Here is a 26239-nt window from a genome sequence, read left to right as displayed (position 1 = left end):
TTATTCAATGCAATTAGGTATAACATTAACCATTAATTAGTTTTTTGAACAATTCTTAATCATTTTACCACCTCATCCAACTAGAGATGTACAAACTGGTTTAAAACTTAAAACTGGTTCAGGTTGAAACCAGTTCGGGTTAGTCAATAAAAGTCAAAACCGGTTTATGATGGGTTTCGATTCGGGTTGAAACCGGTTTCATGAACAGTGAAGATCGGTTCCGGTTCGCTTTTTGATCAGTTTCGTTTCGGGTTTTGGCTGGTTTTGACCGGTTTCGGTTCGGTTAGCCGGTTTGGAACTGGTTTTAGTAGAGAAAATTACAAACCGGTTCCAAACCTACGGTTTCAATCGGTTCTAAACCGATTTCTATATAATTGGTTTCAAACCGGTTCAGTTTCGGTCCGATTTTCGGATCAGTTCAGTTAACCGGTTTGATTGTCCACCTCTACACCCAACTACTAACTAGTTGAAATTCATGTTTTAATAATTTAAGAGTACTCGTATAATACGAAAATGATAAATAAACATGTGGTTTATAAAATTATAATACATTAAAATATATAACTTTTTTTCAAACTGTACATTAAAATATATAATTAAAATATATAATATATAATACATTAAAATATATAATTAAAATATATAATACAGTAAGAACTTTAAAAGTTAAAATATATAAGAGCATCTACAGCAGCAAACGCTTACAAACCGCCATATCAACTTCACATCAGATTTTAAACTTTTCTCAAAAACCTTTAATTTATTCCACAACAACAAACCTCCATAAACTACTCATCATCACCTAATCATCCAATTAATTTATATAAAATAAATTGTCTTTTATCATATATATTAATTATTTATAATTTATATTTGACATATAATACTTAAATAATAGAATTTATTGTAAAATTAAATTCAAAAATTAGATAAATAAAGGAAAATGCCAACAGATGAGGTTTATATCTTTGGAATCTTCAATCAATTCATTATTCATCTTCATCAAGGTATTTTTCAGTTCCACTTTTCTATTTCCATATCTAAACCACTATTGAAGGCTCAGTTCCTATCTCCTCTTCCTTTGATTATTTCAGTACATCAGACCTCTAAATCGCTACCATTTTCCATTCATCTTTTCTTCCTTTTGTTTCTTTTCTATTTTATTTAAGGGGAAAAAGCTTGGCCCCACATCTTCTCGTCCGCAGGCCGGTTGCAGTCACGGACTGTTTCAACTTTCAACAGACTTGATGGCCACAACGCCGAAGTCCGTGCAACCCTCGTCCGCTGCTTGGCCACGTCATCCGGACCTTGGGATGAGTAGCCCAACGCAGATGCTCTAATACATTAAATTCTTGACTTGATGTTACAAAAGGGTTGAGGAGTTGGTGTACCACCTACCTCATCTTTTGTTTTTTCCTTCATATATTTCCGTTTCTGATGAATTCTTTTACAAAATAATATATGTTTAGTTGAAATTCTTCATATATATTTTTCATTTCTGATTTTCCATAGCCGGAGAAATAAAATGAGATCCAATTTCGACTGATTCTCTTTTAAAAGATTTGCAATATATATGTCATGTATTGTTACAGTATTGGCCGGAATCGGTTTCGTTATTTTTGTTATTGATATAGCATTGGCAATCAGTAAAGAGAAACTAAATGGCGTGATGCTTCGATAGCTAAAAATTCTGTTTTTAATAAAATTTATTTCAAAATATACACATAAATAAGCACATTATAAAAGTATATTCCAAACTCTATAAAAAGTTAGTATATTCGGAACTTTATAAAAAGTTGTAACTTAAAAGTTATAAAATAAAAACAAAACATGCTCAAAACTTATTTTATAACAACAAAGGAATAAAAGTATTTAAAGAAAAAGAAAAAGTTAAAAGAAAACAAGGTATAGCTTAAAATACGTTGAAAAATCGATTGGTTGTCCTTTGTAGATTTGTAGGACATACGATATTTATATTTATTTATTTGTGTAATTAATTTATTTTAAAGACCCGTGTTCAAACCTTAATTATAGTAATTTGAGAGGACATGGGTGATTCAATAAAGAAAGACTGGATATTTGTGATCTCTAGTTTGATAATGAGGGTGTCCACGTTTTACCATCAGTGGGCCTTCGGACGGGTGGGTTTTCTCTGGAACTATAGATAACTTGGAGGTGCTTAAGGGCTACGTACGACTTGGTTGAGTTAACTGATGTTGGGATTTTATCATTGGATCATCTCATACGAAGTACCTAGACATCCTATGTTTATTGGTTTTTAAAAATAATGTAATTAATTTATTTTGGATATTTTATGTTTTACAAAAAGACAAATTCCTTTTCTATTTTTGTAACCATTCTTTCTATAAATAAGAAAATTAAAATTTAAAACTTACAAAGTCATACCATAATGGCTTCTATGGCGAACAAAACTCAAATTCAGTAGGTAATTAATTAACATCAATCTTTATGACCTCCAACCAAAATGATCATTTTTCATCCACTACTATTCTCACTTATCGCTTATTCTTTTTTCCTTTTTATTGTCAGTTATCAATTTATTAAATGATGCATTGGTTTGTGATCATCATCTGTTTTCATTCCTCAACTTCAACCTCAACCTCAAACTCAAACTCAAACTCAAACTCATCAACGGAGATAGTGAAGTATCTTCCAGGCTTCCAAGGACCACTACCTTTTTTATCTTGAAACCGGGTGGGTATATGTATATACATAATCATGAATCATAATTTACCAGGTTCTGTGATCATATAATAAACAACTGTACGTGTAGATACCAATAACTATTCATTACATGATATGTAGCTATGTTGGTGTGGATGAGAATGAAGATGTACAACTTTTTTACTACTTCATTCGGTCTGAGTCGGATCCTGACCATGATCCTCTCATGCTTTGGATTACCGGTGGCCCGGGTTGTTCTTCCATATCCGGCCTGCTATATGAAATTGGTATTTCTTTTTTTTTTGTTTATATGTTTATATAGAGATAGGGTACCAAAAGGACTCAAATACCCGTAAGAAATACCCGCGGGTCAATCAGAAATCCCTCATAAGACACCCGCGGGGCATATAAACCATCTGCATAATCATCTGAGGAAGAAACACCTCGTAGCACATGCGGAAGCTCCACAGCACCCTCAAAAGTTATCCGCATGAAGGAACATCCTTCCGCGTAAATAACTACAAGGTAATGCTTCGGGACAGCTGTCAATAACCAATTACCTTCTAGAAGACCCCCCAAGATGCTTTCTTGGGCAATACGTGACCCTTCAACCAATTAGCTAGTGACACGTGACAAGGCCGTTATAACCGTGCACATGGCCAATGTTACCCCATCAACCAATAATAAAGCGACATGTGTCCAGGTTGTTATACATGCACATGCAGCGTATAAGTTAAACCTATCATATAAGGACATGCGTCCAGACGGTTATGAGGTATCTTCTAAAGGGACAGCTGGTCCAATCACTTCCTGGCACCCCCCGGCTATAAATACTCTCTCAATCATCATGAGGTATTCATTCACCATCACTGTACTCTCTCAATTCACTTAAGTACTTTATCTCTTCATCATAACGGTACTTATTCTCACGCCGGAGGGTGGTTACGGGAAGACCTCCCTCTTGTCCTTCCCGTAACGAGCTCACGGTGTTCTGTTTTGCAGGATTCACGTCACTGGACTTTAGGAATTGTATTCATATCGTGTTGGCAGTAACCGTATCCTACCTTGTGGACTCATTGGATCTAGGACCCATTAGTGGGGAGTAGATCCGTGTTTCTATATGTAGCAGTTTGATTTACTCTTTACTTTGGCCTGCGTGCCCACATAGACTAGCAAGTTTTGCAATTTCTTTTATTGTAAGAAGGCTTGTGCCCAATGTATGAAAATGTCAAGTCAGTTCTATATTATCTTGATAAGTTGTAATCTTTTATTGACAAAAAACGAAGTTCTGGACAGACACTTATATTATAACACATAAGACAAAGTGCACTGGAAGGAAACAAGACTTCTCATTATAGATCAAAAGAGATAACAAAAAACGAAAGTTACAAATAAACATATATATTCATCTACGGAGCAACATTTTCATTGCCCGCAGTGTTATCAGCTTCCTCTTCTTCTTCTTCACCATCAAGATCTAATAGCTCTTTTAGTTGATCTATGGCGTCCTCCTTATCCGCAAGCTCGGATATCTGCTCCGTCAAAGAAAATTTCAAAGGATCAAAATCCTTTGACTTCTGTTTGAGGAAGGCAGCAGTATCCTGTCCAGCCAAAATGTATTCCTCAGGGAGTTTGGAAGTTGAACCAAATTGGTAACCTTTCTCAAAACCCAGTTTGCGACCAGCTTGCTTGGAAGCTTTAAGGAGAACGGCAACGCAGTTCCCAAGCTCATCACTCGCTCGAACATCCGTGATGACCTGTGGAACAATCGCATATAAATAACCCTAAAAACCCTTAGATTATTTATAATATATATATATATATAAAAAGGGTACATACCTTGGGGATAGCTTCCGACAATAGCCATTTTTGGTCCGCCTTGGCCCGAATGAGATCCATCTTGTGGCCGGCACATTCTAAGGCCTGCTCTCGGTTCTTGGCATTAAGATCAGCCAAGCGCTTATCCTTATCCGTCGATTCAGCCTGAAGAGCCTCCACCAGTTTGGCTTGCTCTTCCATCAGTTTCGCGAATACTACGGCGACGTCTCTCCTCTCACCAGGCGGAAGACTCTCCCGCAAGTATTCAAAACACAGGTCCACGTCACGGAATGTTGAATCCCGACGTAATGACCAGCATGGTTGATGTGGAGTCGGATCTTCCTCCTAAGGAGCTGGAGAGCTCTGAGCATCATGAGGGAACATGCTCACGCCTCCTTGATCCCTGAAGTGATGAACATTATAAGAAGGCGACATACTGACATGTCAGTATTGTCAACCTCCTTATTCTTCAGAGGAGAGTCATCCGCCACCTCAATCGGATCCTTGGCACTATTATGTGGTGGTGGTGGAAGAGGAGTAGAACTTTTCAAACCAGAAACACCTTCTGAAAGGTTATCCAAGTTCACTGAAAAACATCAACAAAAGGGTTAGAAACATTCTAATTAAAACCAGTTAGCAAAATAAAGAGCTCGCTTACCTAACGAAGGATCGTTTGCGTCAAGTTCGTCCAAACGAGTCCCCAAGGCGGAAGGCTTCGCCTTCTTGGACTTCTTCTTAGGGGCGGCCTTGGCAGGATTACCCTTACGCTTGCTAGCCACCTTAGATGTGTCCGCATCAGCAGCGGGACGTTCACCTTTAGCGGTTACGTCATCAGGCTGAGGACGGCCTTCCACCACAGCAGCGTCAACATCATCTTGACCCGCCGCTTGGCTCTCTGTCGGGTAAGACCTGCAGTTGAATCCACATCTTTATTAATATCAGCTGGAAAACTTCCTTCACAAAGTGATGACTCTTCGCTGGAAGAAAAGAGTACGATCACCCCGCTGGAAGTAACAGTAGTCACAGGTCGGGGTTTTAGAATGCCCTCATCTTTTTGGATGCAATCTTTAACGTGTGCCTCACCTTTGGCATACATCGCCTCGGAGACTATGGGTTCCGGGCGGAAAGAGATGAATTCCATAAGTTGTCAAGATCGACTGGACAAACTTCGTTACCGGAATCCAGAAATTCCCGATCGTAAAGTGGTCTATATATACAGCCATCTTCTTCGGAGGAGGACTAGTGGCAACGGAACCGTCAGCCGGACGTTCCGGCTCCCACTCCGGTGCCAAACCATAAACGTTTACAATGTCGTCGAAGTCCTTCCTTTTAAGGGCCACAACGACATCGGTAATGGTAGGAGTAGCTTTCTTATCTCCAGCCATCTGAGAAGATAAATAGAACTTGATTGGGAAGGAGAAAGAGGAAATCTCAAAATAGCTCTTATGCTTTGAAAATCTGAAAGAAGGAGAATTAGAAAGCAATAAGAGTTGTTTGAAGCCTCAGACGGTATATTTATACTCATCGCAATTAATGCGATTGATGGTGTACTAGAGGAGAGAGAAACCACGGACCACTCAAGAAACTATAGACAGACTGTCAAAGACGTCATACACGTCTTGTCAGTAGCCCCCAAAAAGTTTGTCTCCCCGCCACGTCATCCAAGTTGTTCGATTTCAAAATTCAAAAATATCTTCTAAAGATATTTCCTTTAAAACAGTTGGACGCTTACAAAAAATGAAAAGTTCTTTCTTATTAAATATTCAAAAGGAAATATTACAAATATAGAAAGAAAAATTACAAGTTATAACATCTAGATCTATACTAAGGGTTCAGGGTGGTTTTGTCTTCCGGATCCTTCAATGACGTGTCTTCCGAAGAGTCATCCTCTGACTCCTCGTCCAAGTAGACCTTCAATTGTTGCACACCGTCATGAGTGGAAGCAAATTCCGGAAGCATGTCCTGGAGCGGGAAGCACAGATCATTGTGCTCCTCGACCCATATTTTCCGCTCTTATTTGACATCAAGGCCATGAAGAGGATGATCTTTGAATGAGCGGTTACTTTGAGCATAGTTCATCCCTTCATGAAATCCTGTCACACGTCCAAGGGAAGAAGAAGCAATCATTACATTAGCAAAGCTATCAGTAAGCTCCTTGCTTCCCTTGATATGGCGGACGACCTGTCAAGACAAAAATACAAAGTCTTCAGTATCAAATATAAGAAGTAAGCAACGAACATCCAAAGGGGAAATAACTTACAGCATCAATCCCCCAGGTGAGAAACCACTGACGATCTCGTTCCGCACATTCGGCTCGCTCTTGAAGCGCCCGAGATTCCACGGATATTTTCTCATGAGCTTGCAGAAGGGAATCGTAAGCGGTTTGAACCTCAAGGGCACTTTTTTCTTTAAGATCGTTCTGCTCTCTCTGCAACTTTAACTCGGCCTCAAGTTCCTGAATTCGAGTACCTTGAAGAGACATTTGATTTTCTAGGGCCGAGTTTGCTTCTTGCGCCCAGGCCAAATCATCTTTCTCCTTTTGAGTCTTTGCCCGAGAGGCCTCAAGATGGGAGTTTTTCTTTTCACAAGCTTCCTTCCATCGGGTAGCAGCTGCAACGTTGCGGTCCTGTTCACCCTTGAGGGCATTCTCCACATCAACCTGCTTCCATTTAGCAGTATGGGCTGCAACGCGGTGCTCCTCGGCTTCTTTCTGGGCAGCCTCGGCAGCTCGACGAGCCTCTGCCACCTTCCCGCCTAGTGTACGCCACTCACATAAAACCTCTTGGCTTCCAGCTAAGGCATTAGCCAAATGATAGGCTACATTCGTGTGGAGGTCGTGGCGGGAGAGGTCACGCTGATATGACATTTCAGCAGGGGGTGCACAATGTTCCATAAAACTCATAAAAACCTCGGGGTCAGTAAACCGAGATCCATTGGTAATGTCCCAGGGAGGGACAAACAAATCATGCTTGTCACCAAAGTTCGCATCCCCATAATAGCGGGAACCTGAGGGCCCTAGGCGAGCTGGGAAAGGTGATGTTCGTTGAGGAGGAGGACGCGGAGGAGTCTCATTACTCCTAAAACCCCCTACATCCACAGGCGGGTCATCCCCCTGAAAACCTGTACCACCCCCAGCCTGGAAAAGATAGTCAAAACGATTATCATTCCCAGACTGGTTGTTGGGATCTTCCGCTGAAGTGTCAGTGGGAGGAGTCGACACCCTCCCTTCTATAATAGTATCAGTTGGAGGAGAGGTCGGTTGATCTTCCACGTTGGTAGTACTTGGTGGAGTAGAAGGTCGATCTTCTACCTCCATTTCCGGAAGAGGAGAAGGTTGCTTCTCCATTTGAGGGGTTGGAGTAGGCAACCTCTCGGACACATTTTCCGGTAAGATCGATGGATCTGCACAAAAGTTACGTTCAGCTAAACAGTCCAAAATGGCAAAATATTTTATAAGCAATACGTACCTTCTACCGTGTCAATGCGATCAGCAAGACAATACTGTGACTTCTTAGGACGATGGGTTTTTCGTTTCTTCTTCGAAGGTCCCGCCTCAGCACCTGTAGTCTTGGCGCCCGCTTGACCTGCTTGAAAAGCCATAAAAGCCCTCTTCTTCTCTAATTCTGCCAATAATTGGGAGACAGAAGAAGACTCAAGTATATCGTCATTAGACTCTTTCTCCTCTGGAGAGGAGGAAAAATTGGAACCATCGCCATCATCATCACTCGATAATAAAGTGGGATCGTCCCATCAGAAGTAATAGTAATAAGCGGATGAGGGTTTAGAACATACGCACCTGTCTCAAAGGTGGCGTTAGAGACAATAGGTTCAGCCCGCACCTTCTTTGGAAAAAGGAAACGAGACTTGGTCTTCTCAAGAATAGGTAGGTCCCCGGCATCTCGAATGCCATGTCGGACACAACCTCTATCCTCAAAAAGGACATTGAACATAGAACCTCGACCTGAAAGGATAAAAAGATTAATTATGAAATACTTCAAATAATAGGAAAACAGCAGGGGTAACTTACGTTCATACAAGTCAACAAAAATGGGCTCCATAAACTCTGAGGCCCATAAACGGCTCATGCCTGCCCACACCAGGGCTTCCTCCTGTAGCGCCCGCATCGGTGTTGGTTCCGCCATTAGAATACAGAACCAATCACGCCTTCATGGGCAGCTGTAACAACGTCCGGAAGACGAGAGTTAACCCGACGGCGGACCATGGCAACAAGTACCACATCCTCAGAAATCCAAAAAAATTTGCTATGCCAATCGGCAGATACCTTCTCAACCTCGTATCCAATACTTCGGTCGGAAAACCCTTTGGCAGGTATACCAACCATCGCGGATGGCAAGACGGTAGAAAACGGGAAATCAATCAACGTGCGGCACTAGATCACGTGCTATACATACGAGTTCGTAATGTCGAATTCGCATTATAGTACGTGGATGTAGTTGGGATAAGTGAATTCCATAGGTGGTTAACAAATTCATAAAGAATTTCGTCAAAGGAAGACGGAAATTCCCACAGGAAAAGTAATCAGCATAAACAACCATTTTACCGGGTGGAGATAAACTGGCTATAGAGCCCGGTGTTGCTATGCCAATCGGCAGATACCTTCTCAACCTCGTATCCAATACTTCGGTCGGAAAACCCTTGGCAGGTATACCAACCATCGCGGATGGCAAGACGGTAGAAAACGGGAAATCGATCAACGTGCGGCACTAGATCACGTGCTATACATACGAATTCGTAATGTCGAATTCGCATTATAGTACGTGGATGTAGTTAGGATAAGTGAATTCCATAGGTGGTTAACAAATTCTTAAAGAATTTCATCAAAGGAAGACGGAAATTCCCACAGGAAAAGTAATCAGCATAAACAACCATTTTACCGGGTGGAGATAAACTGGCTATAGAGCCCGATGAAGGAAACTCCGGCTCCCACTCCGGTGGAATGCCATACGTCTCTAGTAGTCTTTCATACTCAGAGTAGTCCCATGAGATCTCTATCTCATCAACTTCGGTTTGAACATTTGACATTGCAGGCAATTTTGGCATAAGGGTTATGGAGAAATTCCAAAGCTCTAAATCAGAAGGAGAACAAAGAAGGAAAAACAAAGGCGATAAAGCTTCAATAGGAAGTTTTCTCTTCCTTTTATACCCATCGCAATTAATGCGATGGGATATGAACAGTGGAGAGAGAAATTCATCGCCTAATTAAAAACCGCCACGTCACGCGGGAAATTCGAAAAAGGAAAACAGTTGTACAGTCGGGTATAGTAACAGCCGTCAAAAACGTCTTGTCACCTGCACACGCGCCTGCGAGTGATCAACTTGTCCTTTTTCATGATTATCCATAGCAACAAAAGATATTTCTCACCAACTTGCAAAATTAAAAATCCACAAATCCATAATTGAGTCCAGAATTTCACCCGCATAAATTACTTCTCACGGAAAAAACACTGGACTGGGGGGACTTATAGAGGTAGGGTACCAAAAGGACCCAAATACCCGTAAGAAATACCCGCGGGTCAATCAGAAGTCCCTCATAAGACACCCGCGGGGCATATAAACCATCCGCATAATAATCTGAGGAAGAAACACCCTTGTAGCACATGCGGAAGCTCCACAGCACCCTCAAAAGTTATCCGCGTGAAGGAACATCCTTCCGCGTAAATAACTACAAGGTAATGCTTCGGGACAGCTGTCAATAACCAGTTACCTTCTAGAAGACCCCCAAGATGCTTTCTTGGGCAATACGTGACCCTTCAGCCAATTAGCTAGTGACACGTGACAAGGCCGTTATAACCGTGCACATGGCCAATGTTACCCCATCAACCAATAATAAAGCGACAGGTGTCCAGGTTGTTATACATGCACATGCAGCGTATCAGTTAAACCTATCATATAAGGACACGCGTCCAGACGGTTATGAGGTATCTTCTAAAGGGACAGATGGTCCAATCACTTCCTGGCACCCCCGGCTATAAATACTCTCTCAATCATCATGAGGTATTCATTCACCATCACTGTACTCTCTCATTCACTTAAGTACTTTATCTCTTCATCATAACGGCACTTATTCTCACGCCGGAGCGTGGTTACGGGAAGACCCCCCTCTTGTCCTTCCCGTAACGAGCTCACGGTGTTCTGTTTTGCAGGATTCACGTCACTGGACTTTAGGAATTGTATTAATATCGTGTTGGAAGTAACCGTATCCTAACTTGTGGACTCATTAGATCTAGGACCCATTAGTGGGGAGTTTATCCGTGTTTCTTTAGTTTATAAAGCTAGAACTCATCATCAGCGTATGCACGTGCCTTGCTAGAATTTGTAAAACCATTTGAACAATACAGATCCAATAAAGTTTGAGGCTGTGCACTATGATGGAAGTTTGAGGCTTGAAAGTTTTGACTGAAAAATATTTGAAAGTAATGTGTGAAAGTTGGAGCCTACACTTTGTTGTTAACTAGCAAGGTACCCGCGTGTTACACCCTCAAAATCCACTAACGGAGTTTTACCGTCAGAGGGTGTGAACTAACAGGATCGGAATCATTAGTTATAATCAAACACCATAAGTAAAGTTTTTAAACCACGAAACATTTAAGTGTAAATAAGTGCGGAAGCGTAAAATCATAAACCAAGTGTTGCGTCACGCAGGACGACTTAAAACCCAATTAATAATAGTTTAAAAACGAGTTTGCAAAAACGATAGAGTTCAATGTAATGCATGTTCCTATACCGCGCGCCCGCTTCGGCTACCTGAGAATAACATACTAAAAGTGTCAACACGGGGTTGGTGAGTACACATATATAAATAAAGAAAATGTTTGCGTTTAAGTGTTTGCGTTTTGCGTTTGCGTTTTGCGTTACCAGATAGTATTAAGTCAATTATATATCGATAGGTAGCTAGCCTATACAACAAGTATTAATAAGTGTTCGACACCGAAGCTGACTGTTAATCAATTGCCTTGCCCCCATGTCTATCCCGACCATGGAAAATGTGTTAGCCAAGATTACACCCACTCGACCTCCAGTCAAGTTTAGCGTTGGGTGGGGTTTGTCAAACCCAGTAGTACTACTCAACGATGACTCGCTATTATACAAATACTAAACGGTTCGATGTTATGAAGGACTTTAGTTGTTTCGTTTGCCACTTAGCCTTTACAAGTGATATATAACTAATAACAAAATCTAAAGAGTTTTGGAGTATGTTATCTCCCTCAAGTAAAAAGCGTTTAAAAGAGTAAAAGGGGAACGTGAAACTCACTATTTGCGAAGAATTCAAAAACAAGTCAACCAAGAGATGCGCGTCACAGAAACCCCCACTAGCGTTCTAAAACAAGAATGAGATTTTCTAAGTGTTGGAACTATTATTGAGTCTCTAGACTCGGCACATAATACCTATACGTGAGATACGTTTCGTGTTTCGTTTGTGAATTGTGTGTGACTCAACAAACACATTGGTGATACGTTACATGTGTGAACAACTACTTACGTGTCAAGTATTAATATTGTATATTACAAGCAATTTTTTCCCACAAGGGCAATTTAGTCTAAAACATAGCAATTATCTAGCAACAAGCACGTTTCATGTAATTTCATATAGTTCAGCAGCTAGTTCTATCAAGACAGATTTCTACTTGAAAGATTACTCTATTCAACAGATCATAACATATGAATTAATTCACCAAAAATCGTCACAAAAGCACACATGAGTTAGGTTTCCAGAAATATTTTTATTGTATTTTTATTCCACATAGATTTCTCACAATGGTCAAAACATTACAGTAAACTCACAGCAGTCTGAATCATGCGCAACAGAATGATATTTGTTATTCCCGTTAAATGGTAATTCCAATTAATGCAAGACCAATTGGGTTAGGTTCTTAACTCAATGTATTTTCTTCCAGAAGTGGAACCAACCCATTTGGTCTTGTAGTTTGTGAGATATCTTAGTCGCAAAACAGCCAAACAGCAGGTCTCACAATTCAGACTTGCACTTCAGTTTTGTAAAATAATAAAAGTTAACTTTTACACGTCCAAAAATTACAAACTTGGACTTTTTAGAAACAAGACTCAACCTAGTACACTGTAGTGTTAATAATTTCGACCAATTACCACATTAACATTCAGTTACAGTCGTCTAAACATAAACTTAACAATCTGTCCAGTACCAGTTTACATCAAAACTCAACATAACAACAATCTATGAACCATAATCCATGCATATAACACTCTAGACACAATATTTACCAACCATGCATATCAATCTCACATTACACGCATAGTTAGGGTTTTTCTTGAAAGTTTAAAATCAAAGAACAATGATTAACAACAACAATAACACAATTAGTTATCAATTTCATTAGCAAATCATCATCAAGCATATAATCAAACCCTAACTCATCTTAATCATCAATTTCGTGACTTAGGGTTTTGGATTAACTCATTCAATATCAAAATTAAACATATATAACACATAGAGGAGTTGTTAATACCTTCCTAGCACCTTAATTCTTCAACCAAACTTGAAAAATCCTTGTGTGTATGTGTGTGTAGTGTGACGGCAGCCAAAGGAGAAGGGGAGGGGGCCGATCGGGTTTGGGAGGGGAGGGAAGAGGTTAGGGTTTTGTTATTATTTAATAATAACATGTTACACAATGACCCCTCAACTTTTAGTTATTACTTTTCTAGCATAAAATAACTTTTTGCATATTGAGTTAATGTTCTACACAATATTATCAAATAACACATAAGCCTAACACATAATTATCAAATAATTATTGTTTTGATGTTTGTTGTTTATTCACCAATGGTTTGCGTCAACTCGTTTGCGTTTCGGTGCAATCCCGAAAGACTACATGTGTAGTGATTGTCAAGCGTCATTTAAAACCCTAGTTTAAATGTAATGAGATGTGCGTTATAGATCGAGTGATCTTAAGTTTGAATTGACGGAGTTTGGATTAACGGAGTTAACCTGAAATTGACGATTGTCACACCGCGCATGCAACGAGGCGTGCACGCAACTCAACATTGAATGCATAGTCCGTGTCGGTACATACGTCGATGACAGTGTGCACGTAGCCATCCGACCTGGCCCATTTCTACGTCACCTGATAACAGTGTGCACGTAGCCTAAAATTGGACACGTAACTCATGCAAAGCCAGTTGCATGTAATGAAAGATTGAACATGCGTAACCAGACGGGAGTACACATTACCGACATTAAAACTTGCCTAATCAATATACAATAATTTGAAATAATTCATTTTTTAAACCAACCCCTTTTGGCTCCAAACCCATTCCGACTCTAGAGCCATCTGACCTGGCCCATTTCTACTCGAACCCGAACCATAATCATTTTTTTGTATCGACTCATTCCGACCATATTGTACTTTTAGAAATGACCTGTATTCGCCCGACTTGACCTGTTACCCGGTTCTAAATGATAAGCGCGTAACATGCTAAATTTTTAAAACTAAAAACTATAGCAATATTATATCCAAATTAAAGAGAAAAAAATGCTTGTTTTTATGATGTACTATTTGTGAAAAAATATTACCTTTTAAAAACGTATGGCCGTTAAAAAACCATGGAGCAGTTGGTTTTGAATTAGGAGTCATATGTGTAACTATTATTAAACATACAAAAAAGGTAGTGAAGTTGAGAGACCAAAGTTGTAAGTATATTTTGAAATGTGGGTAAAGACTTAATTACCCCTAATTCTTATTTTTTTGATGCATTATGTGTTGTATATAAAGCAATGAGTTTTGTACCTCTTAAAATTTAAGAGGTCCCTAACTCATGCTTTATATATAGTATAGATTATTTGATTACTATACATTTATTTTCCAGTGTTTGGTTTATGCAAATGCGAAACTGAACGAAAAAATGAATTAAAAAAAATCACAAACAATGCAACCAAACCATCAGTTTTATTTTTTAATTGGGTTCGATTATGTTAGTTATTTTGGTTTCATGTACACCCCTGCCATTGACGGATCCAAGAATTTTGTGTGTGATGGTTCAAAACTTCAAAATTTTCAGTTTGAATATTTTATTAGATTAGATCGCCAGAATTTTTTCACCAACATGTCTTTGAAAATTGTAATCATGTATATCACAAACACATTAAGTATATCCATAGTAGTCAAAGCTGCTAGCATATTATTGTAACTATACTGAGCAGATATAACTATATTACCATTTTATTGTAACTATTAACACTAATTATCGGTTAAAACATACCCGTGTAACCGGTTTAGTTTTAGTTATTTCAATTAGTTAATTGTACCTGAAGATTAATGTTATGTGGTTATGGCCATTGAACTTGTATTATTGGAGGTGGATGACTTAACATTTATATAATTAATCGATGGCCAGGAAATATTATGAATATGCATGCAGATGTCAAGCATAATTTTCGTAGATCTTCCTGTTGGTACTGGTTTTTCCTATGCAAGAACCACAAGCGCCTCGTATTCCACTGACATCCAACTTTGTGACCAAGCCTATGAATTTATGAGAAAGGTACATGAAATGATTGGAGTAACATTTTTTGATGTTCACATGTTCACTGATTATTGTTTCTGGTGATTTCTGACGGTTTGACGGCTTTCACGGTTTTCGGTGTTTGCTCAACCCTTCAAAAAGGTGAGGATGCTTTTTCATCATTTGATCCTCGCGTTCCCACGTGAACTCCGGTCCACGTTTCGAATTCCAACGAACTTTAACGATTGGAATTTTGCTGTGCTTGAGTGTTTTGGTATCTCAATCCAAAACTTCGATTGGTTTTTCGATGAAGCGTAGCTGTTCATCAACTTGTAACTCGTCCAAAGGGACTGCTTGGGTTTCATCGGAAAGGTATTATACATGGAATACATTGTGTACACTACTGAGTTCCGTTGGTAGATCCAGTCGGTACGCCACCGGACCAATGCGCTCAGTTATCCAGTAAGGGCCAACGTATCGTGGGTTGAGTTTGTTTCGCTTTCCGAAACGAACCACACCTTTCCAAGGTGAGACTTTGAGTAATACTTGGTCGTTCATTTTAAATTTAAGAGGCTTTCGGCCCTTGTCGGCTTAACTCTTTTGGCGATCTCGTGCTGCTGCCATGCGGTTTCGGATTTGAACAATCTTTTCAGAGGTTTCAAGTACTAGTTCTGGACCAGTGATCGACACTTCCGTCCGTACAACGCTTCAAACGGCGCTGCTTTAATGCTTGCGTGGTAGCTGTTATTATACGAAAACTCTACCAAAGGCAAGTGAGGTTCCCAACTTTTTCTGAAATCCAACACGCATGCACGCAACATGTCCTCCAAGGTCTGAATGGTGCGCTCACTTTGCCCATCCGTCTGAGGATGGTATGCTGTGCTCATATCAAGGCGGGTGCCTAGTGCGCTCTGTAGTGACTTCCAGAAGTGCGAATGAAACGGGAATCTCGATCAGATATGATTGAGACAGGCACTCCGTGTCTAGACACTACTTCTTTCATATAGATGCGAGTCAGTCTTTCCATTTTGTCCAATTCCTTGATTGCTAAGAAGTGTGCAGACTTAGTCAACCGGTCAACGATCACCCAGATGGTATCGCATCCCGTCGGTATTTTGGGTAATACCATGATGAAATCCATGGAAATGTGTTCCCATTTCCACGTTGGAAGTTCCGGTTGCTGTAGCAGACCAGATGGTTTCTGATATTCTATTTTGACTCTCGTACAAGTCAAGCATTTGCTCACGTAGGTGGCAATGTCGGCTTCATGTTTGGCCACCAGTAAAGTGCTTTCAGGTCATGGTACATTTTATCTGAGCCAGGGTGGATGGAATATCGGGACTTGTGTGCTTCATCCATCACTAGAGTTCTCAACTCTCCGTATCAAGGGACCCAAATCCGGTTTTCGAAATATCGGACCCCGTCCGATTTGGTTTCAAGTTGCTTGTTCATGCCTCGCATGAATTCTGATGGGAGATTTTCATCTTTCAAGGCTTCGAGTTGCGCCTGATCGGGTAAGTTGGCGTGAATCGTGAGTTGTAATGCTCGCACTCGTCTAGGTTTATCGGTTTCTTTTCTGCTGAGAGCATCGGCCACTACATTGGCCTTGCCAGGGTGGTACTTGATGGCACAATCATAATCCTTAAGCAGCTCGACCCAACGACGTTGTCGCATGTTCAACTCCTTCTGATCGTAGATATGTTGGAGACTCTTGTGGTCGGTGTAAATGGTAAACTTGGTACCGTACAAGTAATGTCTCCATATCTTAAGGGCAAACACCACAGCTCCGAGTTCCAAGTCATGGGTCGTGTAGTTCTTCTCGTGAATCCGTAGCTGTCGAGAGGCATAGGCTATAACCTTCTCGAGTTGCATTAGCACGCAACCGAGACCTTGTATCGATGCGTCGCAATGTACCTCAAATTTTTCTGTTCCCTCGGGAAGGGCTAGGATAGGGGCGCTACAGAGTTTGGTTTTCAATAGTTGGAAAGCGGATTCTTGCGCGTCACCCCAATTGTACTTAGTACCCTTGTGAGTCGAAGCGGTGAGGGGTTGAGCAATCTTTGAAAATCCCTAGATGAAACGTCAGTAGTAGCCAGCTAGTCCTAGGAATTGTCGCACCTCAGTCGGAGTCTTAGGTGCTTCCCAGTTTTTGATGGCCTCTACCTTGCCGGGGTTGACATGGATACCATTCTCATTGATCACATGTCCTAAGAAGTGAACCTCGCGAAGCCAAAATTCACATTTCGAGAGTTTAGCGTACAGTTGTTCCTTCTTCAGCAATTCTAGGATTAACCTCAAGTGTTCTTAGTGGTCGGTCTTGTTCTTGGAGTAGACGAGGATATCATCAATAAAAACAATCACAAACTTGTCGAGGTACGCCTTGCATACTCGGTTCATGAGATCCATAAATACGGCTGGTGCGTTGGTTAAGCCAAAAGGCATAACCGAAAACTCGTAGTGACCTTACCGAGTTCTGAAAGCCGTCTTTGAAATGTCTTCTTCGCGCACTCTTAATTTATGGTAACCAGATCTCAGATCGATCTTCGAGTAGTAACTCGATTTTTGAAGCTGGTCGAACAGATCATCAATTCGGGGTAAGGGATAACGGTTCTTGACCGTCACCTTGTTCAGCTCTCGGTAGTCGATGCACATGCGGAAAGTCCCGTCCTTCTTTCGGACAAATAAGACAGGGGCTCCCCATGGTGATGAGCTAGGTCGGATAAAACCTTTATCCAACAAATCTTGCAATTGAGTGGACAATTCCTGAAGCTCTGCCGGTGCGAGCCGATACGGGGCTCGTGCTATGGGTGCTGCACCGGGGGTCAATTCGATTTGGAACTCGATTTGTCGAATAGGAGGGAGTCCAGGCAAATCCTCCGGGAAGAATTCCGGAAAATCTCGCACAATCGGTATGTCTTTGATTCGCTTCTCCTTCGCCGGTTTCTCGACAATATGGGCTAAAATTGCTGGATGACCCTTTCGTAGATATTTCTGCGCCTTCATGAGGGTGATGACGCTTGTAGTCATGCCGCTCTTCTCGCCCTGGATCGAAATGATCTCGCCGGAAGGGGTAGTGATGTGAACTATCTTGTCGTGACATATAATCTCCGCTCGGTTCTCAGATAGCCAGTCCATGCCACAACGACATCGAAACTACCAAGTGTAAAAGGTATGAGGTCGATATCAAAAGTATGACCCGACAGTTTCAACTTACATCCCGCAAATACATGAGTTGTTTCTATAGACTTACCGTCAGCTAATTCGACAGGAAACTTAGCATCTAACGGGGTTGGAGTTAAGTCTAAGAGTTTACTAAAGGCTTTCGATACAAAACTCCTATCAGCTCCAGTGTCAAACAAAACAGAAGCAAAACAGTCGTTCACAGGAAACTTACCATTAACCACATTCGGATCGTTGCGGGCCTGGCCCGACCCAATGACGAAAGCTCTACCTTTACCACTACTTCCGCCACTGTTGCTACCTCCATTGTTCTCATTCTGCTTTAGTTTGGGGCAATCCTTCCTGAAATGACCCTCTTGACCACACTCGAAACACCCTTTAGTCGCCGTAGGCTGTTTAGGAGCGCCCTTTACCGCTAGGTCTCCCCTACATTCCTTGGCCTGATGACCCATTTTTCTGCATCTCAGACACTTGATACGGTCGCATAAGCCAGCATGGTGATAGTTGCACTTGTTGCATTTCGGGTATTTCCCAGCATAGCCACTCGAACCCTGTCTGCCACCGTTGTTGTTATTGTTGGAACCCTGATTATTGAAGCTTCGAGTGAGTTCGGGCTTACGGTAGTGTTGTTGCTGTGGGAGGTTCGAGGATGAGGACCTGGTGTTGTCGAATTTCCTCTTTCCATTGCTCGGGTTGTTGTTGTTGTTGTCAATGCTCGTGTTGTCACGGGTTTTAGAGGTTGAACCTCTAGGTGGTAACGCACCTTGTGTCACTGCATGGTCCGTCAGTTTGTGAGCTAACCGGATCGCTTGTTGAATTGTAGCCGGTTTGGAAGACGTCACCATACCCTGAATTTGTGGTACCAGCCCATCGATATACATCTCGATTCTCTTACTCGGCGGGTCTACCATCCGTGGACACATTACTGCTAGCTCGTGGGAACGGGTGGTGTAGGCTTCAATCTCGGAACCCGCCATTTTCAACGACCAAAACTCAGATTCCCACTTCGCGATTTCCTCTCTAGGACAATACTCTTCCCGCATCATATTCTTGAACTCTTCCCATTCCAACCCAAGAATTTGCACATTGGAGTTCCACCAAGTGTGAGCAGAATCTTCCAGTGTTCCAGCAGCAAATTTGACCCTACTGGCGGGTGGACAGTTACACATTTCGAAAGCTGACTCGGCCTTCTCAGCCCAACGCAAGAAACCTATGGCTCCCTCAGTGCCCTTAAACGAAGTGGGCTTGCAATCCAGGTAGTTCTTGAAAGTACACGCTCCAGCTGGACCTCCGGCTTGATTCTGAACATGTGCGGCTAGAGCTGCCGCCGCATGGTCATTCAATAGGGTTTGGAGTTCTGCTGCGGTTAGGTTGATGTTACCGCGACCATGCCCAGCGTTTCTTCCAGCCATTTCCTAGAATCACAGCATAAAATGTTAGACATGAATTCTCGGTTTCATATGCAACACACCATACATGTAATAAGAGGTAGGTAAGAAAGAAAAAAAATAAAAGAAGCAAACATCACATCACAACCATATAATAATCCAAAGAATAATTCATGATTAAAACCATTGTATTCGCTACAAAATATTTAAAACCAATCCTTAAAATCATAGAAAATAATAGTTTGGATGGAGACAACCCCTCCATCTAGGTGTTATCATCCTTAGATGTCATCGTCTGAGGACACCTCTAAGTGTGCCTCCGGCTCAGCCGGTTCTTCCTCCGGTTCCTCTTCGGGTTCTTCCTCGGGTTCCTCCTCAGGTTCTTCCTCAGGTTCTGCTCATTCTGAGCAATTTGCGTCTGTAAGATATCGCAACGCTCTAGAGCTATCTCTGTCCGGGATCTCGCCACAAGGAGTTGCTCTTGCAAATCGATCATCTCTGCTTGCATTTTTCTCATTATCTTCATTTGTTGATCGTTAGCATCCTTCACTTCCTTCATAGCCGCTGTCAGGCGGGAAATTTCCTCCCTAGCCTCGGTTCCATCTCTTATCAATCCGGAAACGTTCGCTCTCGCCGAGCGCATAAAACCCACGTCACACTCTAAACAGGAAACAAAAGCTGCGAGAACATGCTCTATAGGTACTACTCAACAATGACTCGCTATTATACAAATACTAAACGGTTCGATGTTATGAAGGACTTTAGTTGTTTCGTTTTCCACTTAGCCTTTACAAGTGATATATAACTAATAACAAAATCTAAAGCGTTTTGGAGTATGTTATCTCCCTCAAGTAAAAAGCGTTTAAAAGAGTAAAAGGGGAACGTGAAACTCACTGTTTGCGAAGAATTCAAAAACAAGTCAACCAGGAGATGCGCGTCACAGAAAATCCTCACTAGCGTTCTAAAACAAGAATGAGATTTTCTAAGTGTTGGAACTATTATTGAGTCTCTAGACTCGGCACATAATACCTATGCGTGAGATACGTTTCGTGTTTCGTTTGTGAATTGTGTGTGACTCAACAAACACATTGGTGATACGTTACATGTGTGAACAACTACTTACGTGTCAAGTATTAATATTGTATATTACTAGCAATTTTTCCCCACAAGGGAAATTTAGTCAAAAACATAGCAATTATCTAGCAACAAGCACGTTTCATGTATTTTCATATAGTTCAGCAGCTAGTTCTATCAAGACATATTTCTACTTGAAAGATTACTCTATTCAACAGATCATAACATATCAATTAATTCACCAAAAATAGTCACGAAAGAACACATGAGTTAGGTTTCCAGAACTATTTTTAATGTATTTTTAATCCACATAGATTTCTCACAATGGTCAAAACAGTATAGTAAACTCACAGCAGTCAGAATCATGCGCAACAGAATGATATTTGTTATTCCCGTTAAATGGTAATTCCAATTAATGCAAGACTAATTGGGTTAGGTTTCTAACTCAATGTATTTTCTTCCAGAAGTGGAACCAACCCATTTGGTCTTGTAGTTTGTGAGATATCTTAGTCGCAAAACAGCCTAACAACAGGTCTCACAATTCAGACTTGCACTTCAGTTTTGTAAAATAATAAAAGTTAACTTTTACACGTCCAAAAATTACAAACTTGGACTTTTTAGAAACTAGACTCAACCTAGTAAACTGTAGTGTTAATAATTTCTACCAATTTCCAAATTAACATTCAGTTAAAGTCGTCTAAACATAAACTTAACAATCTGTCCAGTACCAGTTTACATCAAAACTCAACATAACAACAATCTATGAACCATAATCCATGCATATAACACTCTAGACACAATATTTACCAACCATGCATATCAATATCACATTACACACATAGTTAGGGTTTTTCTTGAAAGTTTAAAATCAAAGAACAATAATTAACAACAACAATAACACAATTAGTTATCAATTTTATTAGCAAATCATCATCAAGCATATAATCAAACCCTAACTCATCTTAATCATCAATTTCGTGACTTAGGGTTTTGGATTAACTCATTCAATATCAAAATTAAACATATATAACGCATAGAGGAGTTGTTAATACCTTCCTAGCACCTTAATTCTTCAACCAAACTTGAAAAATCCTTGTGTGTATGTGTGTGTAGTGTGACGGCAGCCAAGGGAGAAGGGGAGGGGGCCGATCGGGTTTGGGAGGGGAGGGAAGAGGTTAGGGTTTTGTTATTATTTAATAATAACATGTTACACAATGGCCCCTCAACTTTTAGTTATTACTTTTCTAGCATAAAATAGCTTTTTGCATATTGAGTTAATGTTCTACACAATATTATCAAATAACACATAAGCCTAACACATAATTATCAAATAATTATTGTTTTGATGTTTTTTCGTTTATTCACCAATGGTTTGCGTCAACTCGTTTGCGTTTCGGTGCAATCCCGAAAGACTACATGTTTAGTGATTGTCAAACGTCATTTAAAACCCTAGATTAAATGTAAAGAGATGTGCGTTATAGATCGAGTGATCTTAAGTTTGAATTGACAGAGTTTGGATTAACGGAGTTAACCTGAAATTGACGAGTATCACACCGCGCAATGCAGCAGGGTGTGCACGTAACTCAACATTGAATGCATAGTCCGTGTCGGTACATACGTCGATGACAGTGTGCACGTAGCCATCCGACCTGGCCCATTTCTACGTCACCTGATAACAGTGTGCACGTAGCCTAAAATTGGACACGTAACTCATGCAAAGCCAGTTGCGTGTAACGAAAGATTTAACATGCGTAACCAGACCGGAGTACACATTACCGACATTAAAACTTGCCTAATCAATATACAATAATTTGAAATAATTCATTTTTTAAACCAACCCCTTTTGGCTCCAAACCCATTCCGACTCTAGAGCCATCTGACCTGGCCGATTTCTACTCGAACCCGAACCATAATCATTTTTTTGTATCGACTAATTCCAACCCTATTGTACTTTTAGAAATGACATGTATTCGCCCGACTCGACCTGTTACCCGGTTCTAAATGATAAGCGCGTAACATGCTAAAGTTTTAAAACTAAAAACTATAGCAATATTATACCCAAATTAAAGAGAAAAAAATGCTTGTTTTTATGATGTACTATTTGTGAAAAAATATTAACGTGTGAAAAAGTTATGACCGTTAAAAAACCATGGAGCAGTTGGTTTTGAATTAGGAGTCATATGTGTAACTATTATTAAACTTACAAAAAAGGTAGTGAAGTTGAGAGACCAAAGTTGTAAGTATATTTTGAAATGTGGGTAAAGACTTAAATACCCCTAATTCTTAATTTTTTGATGCATTATGTGTTGTATATAAAGCAATGAGTTTTGTACCTCTTAAAATTTAAGAGGTCCTTAACTCATGCTTTATATATAGTATAGATTATTTGATTACTATACATTTATTTTCCACTGTTTGGTTTATGCAAATGCGAAACTGAACGAAAAAATGAATTAAAAAAAATCACAAACAATGCAACCAAACCATCAGTTTTATTTTTTAATTGGGTTCGATTATGTTAGTTATTTTGGTTTCATGTACACCGCTGCTATTGACGGATCCAAGAATTTTGTTTGTGATGGTTCAAAACTTCAAAATTTTCAGTTTGAATATTTTATTAGATTAGATCGCCAGAATTTTTTCACCAACATGTCTCTGAAAATTGTAATCATGTATATCACAAACACATTAAGTATATCCATAGTAGTCAAAGCTGCTAGCATATTATTGTAACTATACTGAGCAGATATAACTATATTACCATTTTATTGTAACTATTAACACTAACTATCGGCTAAAACATACCCGTGTAACCAGTTTAGTTTTAGTTATTTCAATTAGTTAATTGTACCTGAAGATTAATGTTATGTGGTTATGGCCATTGAACTTGTATTATTGGAGGTGGATGACTTAACATTTATATAATTAATCGATGGCCTGGAAATATTATAAATATGCATGCAGATGTCAAGCATAATTTTCGTAGATCTTCCTGTTGGTACTGGTTTTTTCTATGCAAGAACCACAAGTGCCTCGTATTCCACCGACATCCAACTTTGTGACCAAGCCTATGAATTTATGAGAAAGGTACATGAAATGATTGGAGTAACATTTTTTGAATTTCACATGTTCACTGATTATTGTTTCTGCAGTGGTTTGATAGTCACCCGGAGTTTGTCTCTAATCCATTCTATGTAGGAGGAGATTCATATTCTGGAAAACCAGTCCCCATAATCACACAACTAATATCAGATGGTAACATATCTTTCTGCATAAACATATCATGGCTGACTTCATCATCACTCCATACTTAATTTCTGTAAATTTGCAGAAAATGAAGCTGGAAATGAGCCTTATATTAATCTAAAGGTCTTAAATTTTATCAGTACCTTTGAAATTAAGAGTTTGCTATAAATTAATTTTGGACATCAGGGATATGTTCTTGGCAACCCTTTGACTTTTCCAGAAGAAGATAATTACCAAATTTGTTTTGCTAACGGTATGGGACTTATCTCAGATGAACTCTACAAGGTTTGTTTTGTCCTGCGATCGATCGTAAACATTTCCTACGTGTTTTAACAACTAAAATTCTTCATTTTTAACATCTATAGTCATTGCTCCACACGTGTCGTGGAGAGTACCGATCAGAGTATATAAGCGTGGACAACGTAGGATGCCTTCAGAATCTCGAGTTGTACCAAGAGGTTTTCTCTTGACCTGTATTGATTTTAACTCCACCTTGATTCTAAAAACAAGAAAAATTAAAAGGAATGAACTTTTGTAGTGCATAGATGGCATTGAAACTTCTCATGTCTTGGAACCTTATTGTGGTTCTATTTGGCTAATTAGACAACCCACTCAGAAGCTACTTAACGAGCACAGCCCGGTTTCTTCATCTTACTGTCGTGTAAGTCTAATGTATTGGTTTCTTTTCTAACCTCTTGATTCTATGAAACATATATGGTCCTTCTTGGAAGACAATTGTGGCTGATTTTATTGATGTTTTGGAAATGTGCAGACTGATAGATATAAGCTGGTTTATTACTGGCATGATGAAGCCAGTGTTAGAGAAGCATTGCATATCCGGAAGGTAATATATATGTAATTTGTATGATAATACATTACATACTAGGAAGACAAAAATATAGTTTTATATAATTTAGGAGCTTAAGCAATTACAACTTTTAAAGCAAATTTACGAACATTCAAAACACATTGTTGACTTTTAACTAACTTCCTATCACGATTTTTAAACAGTCATAACTTTGCCATTCATATGTTAGTATTTTAATTTATTTGTCGTTTAGTTTACACCATAAAATAAATATTTCCTTCTCTCTAATTTGAGTATGGTATTGTTATACTCTTTTTAAGTCAAAAATATTTATATGTTACGTGTTTATCGGTATTAAAGGCTTTGATTAATAGTCGGCACATCACAAAGGAAATAAACCATAAAAATAACAAACTCCACAATATAGTGCACTACTCGATCAAGACTCTTTAAACCAAAGACTAGGACATACGGACTAGATTTCTTGACTTGGCCACTTTTAAGGACTATAACACCTTTAAACATCTAGATGATAATAGCATTGTGATTTGAGTTAGCACCAAACACATTTGTTTCATAACCGCAAAAAAACCGTAAAAAGTCTAGATATGTATAAAATTATATGCAAATATATGAATATCTGACATATGAATTCTCAATATATTATTAGTTCTGAAATTAATACCCCTCTCTTTATGTGTGTGTGTATATATATAATATTTCTAACCGACAGAATTCTTATATTTCTCATGCATGCTACAATAACACAGGGGACCATAATAGAGTGGATAAGTGCAGATCAGACTTGAATTTCACAAGAACAGTTTTTGATGTTAGACCATACCATCTAAACCTCAGCAGCAAGGGCTACCGATCTCTCATCTACAGGTCCTCTTCATTTCACAAATTGCATTAGGAAACATCAATGTGGCATTCTTGGTTTTATTCGACCCATTGACACCCCGAAGCATGTTTGCACTTATGTTGTTTATTATTATGGTTTGGTTTGGTTATCTATATATATACACTTAAAATAGTGTCATAATCTTAGCAGTACGAATATAAAGTAAATTTTTTGGCCTCACTTAATGAAGTTTTGTAATTCAACACAGTGGTGATCATGATATGATCATTCCTCACCAGTCAACTCGAGCATGGATAAGAGACCTAAATTACTCTGTCATTGATAATTGGCGATCATGGAAGCTTCATGGTCAAATTTCCGGGTAATGTACAAATTTATGTTGTTCTAGTATAGCGCAATCAAATGTATTTATATTGGGTTTTTGTTTATATTGGCAGGTACACAGAGAGTTATTCGAATATGATGACGTATGCCACTGTGAAGGCAAGGAATATGAATGCTATCTATATGAGAATATATATGTAAGGGTTGTTAATTACTGAAATAATTTCTTTATGTTACAGGGAGGTGGGCACACGGCCCCGGAGTACAAGCCTGAAGAAAGTTTTGTCATGTTTAAGAGGTGGATATCTAACCACCCATTATAAGCATCATTGTATTTTATCATGTCGTAATGAT

The 26239-nt window shown here is 39.6% G+C and overlaps 1 pseudogene across 1 annotated transcript; it reads left to right on the top strand.

Annotated features, from left to right (window-relative positions):
• The first annotated feature begins 2565 nt into the window (after window positions 1-2565).
• On the top strand, window positions 2566-26239 carry LOC143586958 (serine carboxypeptidase-like 7; annotated as a pseudogene). Its single transcript, XR_013144793.1, has 15 exons — window positions 2566-2715; window positions 2827-2972; window positions 10863-10913; window positions 10958-10983; window positions 14917-15039; window positions 23795-23897; window positions 23974-24011; window positions 24075-24173; window positions 24254-24346; window positions 24427-24549; window positions 24661-24732; window positions 25467-25584; window positions 25809-25922; window positions 25999-26044; window positions 26125-26239. The product of XR_013144793.1 is annotated as a serine carboxypeptidase-like 7 (transcript).

The sequence above is a fragment of the Bidens hawaiensis genome, unplaced genomic scaffold, assembly GCF_021521415.1.
Source record: "Bidens hawaiensis isolate Kalapana, Puna unplaced genomic scaffold, B.hawaiensis_p1.1 tig00035068_1, whole genome shotgun sequence".
Classification (NCBI taxonomy): domain Eukaryota; kingdom Viridiplantae; phylum Streptophyta; class Magnoliopsida; order Asterales; family Asteraceae; genus Bidens; species Bidens hawaiensis.
Note: the sequence above shows the minus strand (reverse complement) of the source record. Positions and strands in the feature narration are given on the sequence as shown.